Source organism: Lithobates pipiens, unplaced genomic scaffold (assembly GCF_037356315.1).
Source record: "Lithobates pipiens isolate NorthernLeopardFrog02 unplaced genomic scaffold, aLitPip1_a1.2 Scaffold_22, whole genome shotgun sequence".
NCBI lineage: Eukaryota > Metazoa > Chordata > Amphibia > Anura > Ranidae > Lithobates > Lithobates pipiens.
Window position 1 is genome coordinate 318,523,872 of NW_027507784.1, and position 3,226 is coordinate 318,527,097.

The 3,226-nt window shown below is 40.3% G+C and overlaps 1 protein-coding gene across 1 annotated transcript in view; it reads right to left on the reverse strand.

The window, feature by feature from the left end:
• Nucleotides 1-862: 862 nt before the first annotated feature.
• ROGDI (rogdi atypical leucine zipper) overlaps nt 863-3,226 on the reverse strand; it is a 53,399-nt gene continuing 51,035 nt past the window's right edge. The window contains exon 11 of the mRNA XM_077449449.1: nt 863-3,226. This exon is cut by the window's right edge and continues 638 nt beyond it. The gene's annotated coding sequence lies outside the window, so the exon portion shown is untranslated.

Genomic DNA, 3,226 nt, shown 5'->3' on the forward strand with positions numbered 1-3,226 from the left:
ACTGGGGCAAGAGGAGACTGAGGAAATGCTTTCTTTTATCTGCAGCAGACTGATCATCATCTCAGCCTAGGCAGAGTCACTACTAGTGCACAAGGCTGGATTTTTAATCATAAAAAGTGAGTTTTTTTGGATAATTTCACTGTTGAAATATATCATTTATTGCCATTTGGGGCAAGGTTGTAAAATAAAAAAAAAATAAAAAATATCGATTACTTGAAAAAGAAAAAAAAAAAGAAAAAAAAAAAAACTGCATTGAATTCAGGTCAATTTTACTTAAATTGATCTTTTACTATGTATACAGTTTGTTTTCACAAATCAACATTTAAAAAAATAGGACAAAAATCCCGGCGCACTCTGGCTAAACAGAGAATATAGCAGTAATGGTCTCCTTTCAGATACTCCGAGGTCAATTCACAGCTCACCTTGCAAAGTGCATGTTCATTGTGCCAAGTTAATGTTAGTGATTAAGCTGAAAATGGGATCAATCTGAATACCAAATAAGGTGCTAGGAAAGAAAAAAAAAAAAAAAAAAAAAAAAAGATATATACACAATTGCACACACCTCCAACCCCCCTGCGCAGGATTGGATAAGATGAACACAGGTTCACCTTATTCACCAACATTCTCCTTGCTAGGGAAATGGCCTTTGCCCCTTTAGTAAATCAACCCCCTTGTCTCTGGTTGAAATGTCAGACAGATCCATGTATAGTGAGGGTCATTCGTATGAGCTGCTCATTTTTGTGTGACAATTTCAGCTTAAGCTATTGAGGTCTGTAAAAAAAAAAATTGTATGCATTAAGGGGGAGGATTGTCTGTAAATGAGAATACAAAAATGCATTTTGTTTCAGAATTAAAACAAACATTTTTACTTTTTTTTTTTTTATTTCTGACTCCAATAAAGACAGACCACTATACATTCTCTTTATAGTACCAGTAACCTGTCACATTCTACTCCACTATTGGTGGAATGGATAAGTAGTGCTGGAATCCTGGAGTTAACCCCTTGGTATTGTTATCCAATAGTGATGAAGTGGTATTTATAAAAGGGTGTTAGAATTTTAGGGTGGTGGCTTCTACATACCAAGGGATTTCTAGAGGTACCTTGGTTTGGAATATTAATAAATAGATCGGAGATTGAAGCACTACACCACAAATTCATTCCTAAGTAAAATCAGGTAGAAGATTATACAAGAAAGCCAACATGTTTTAGGGGCCCAAACTCGTCCTCTTACATCAGTTTTTAAGGATCAGAATGAATGTATACAGATTGGTTAAAACACCATATACGTTGTAGCTCCAATTAAGTGATGAAGCACAGTGATAGTCATCGGGCTACTTAAACTAGCTGTTAATGAGCACATCACTTAATTGGATAAAATACTATATACTTTGCATCTCCAGTCCATAGACAATATTACTCAGCCTTAGGCCCTGAGGAAGGGAGCAAGTTTTGGCTCCTTCAACAATGTTGGCTTTCTGGTATGGTGTCCCACCTAATTTTACAAACTTGAACAAATTTGTATCTCGACTATGAACCCATGGTGTGGCACTTTAACTGCAAATCCAGTGGCACTATATTACCAAAAGTATTGGGACACCTGCCTTTACTGGCATCCCAGTCTTCATCCATAGGGTTCAATATTGAGTTAGCGCACCCTTTGCAGCTATAACTGCTTCAACTCTTCTGGGAAGACGCTCCACAAGGTTTAGGAGTGTGTCTATGGGAATGTTTGACCATTCTTCCAGAAGGGCATTTGTGAGGTCAGGCACTGATGTGGGATGAGAAGACCTGACTCGCAGTCTCTGCTCCAATTAATCCCAAAGGTGACCTATCGGGCTGAGGTCAGGACTCTGTGCAGACTAGTCAAGTTCCTCCACCCCAAACTCGCTCATCCATGTCTTTAAGGGCCATGGTTTGTGCACTGGTTCAAATTATTTGGTGGAGGAGGAATTATGGTGTGGGGTTTGGCTTAGCCCCTTAGTTCCAGTGAAGGAAACTGTTAAGGCATCAGCGTACCAAGACATTTTGGACAATTTCATGCTCCTAACTTTGTGGGAACAGTTTGGGGGTGACCCTTTCCTGTTACAACACGACTGCGCACCAGTGCACAAACCAAGGTCCATAAAAGACATGGATGAGCGAGGTTGGGGTGGAGGAACTTGACTGACCTGCACAGAGTGCTGACCTCAACCTGATAGAACATCTGTGGGATGAATTAGAGCGGAGACTGAGCCAGGCCTCCTCGTCCAACATCAGTGCCTGACCTCACATTGTGCTTCTGGAAGAATGGTAAAACATTCCCATAGACACTCTCCTAAACCATGTGGACAGCCTTCCCAGAAGAGTTGAAGCCGTTTTAGCTGCAATGGGCGGGCCAACTCAATATTGAACCCTACGGACTAAGACTGGGATGCCATTAATGTTCATGTACGTGTAAATAAAGGTGTCATAATACTTTTGGCAACATAGTGTATACGTGCCTACTACGCCATAAGTCAGGAATTTCATGCCGCCTTGCTCATCTTTGCAGTGCTGGCCAAGCTCTGATTGTACTTGCCTTGGTTACCAACAATAACAGCTAATTATAAAAGGGAAACAGTACTCCAGGCTTAATTTATACATTTCTAAAATGCTGGGGGCAGAAAATCAACTGAATAGCTAGACCAGCGATAACAAAACCTTTGCATCCCAGATGTTTTGGAACTATATTTCCCATGATTCTCAGCTACACTGCAAAGTGCATGAGCATCTTGGGAAATGTAGTTCCAAAACATCTGGAGTGCCAAGGTTAGTCATCACTGAGCTGGACCCTTTACTATGAAAAAACACAACTGTAGGCATACAAAGGCCACTAGCAGCACTGGGGTCCTGGGTTCAAATGGTAAGCAGGACACTATCTGGAGCTTGCTTGTTCTTCCTGTGCTTGCTTGGGTTTCCACCCACACTCCAAAAGACATGGTGGTAGGTTAATTGGCTCCTGTTTAAACGGTCCAGGTATGTGGATGTATACAAGAAAGCTTAGGCTTGTAAGCTCAGGGCAGAAAGGACAAGGACTGATGTGAATACAGTAAGCAGAGCTGTGCCAATTGGCATCCCTGTAATAAATACATGATGCACTCTACCACTGGCAGAACAAAAAGGTATTAACACTATGGTATGCAAACTGCATCATAAAAAAAAAAAAATTTTTATATTATATATATATATATATATATATATATATAT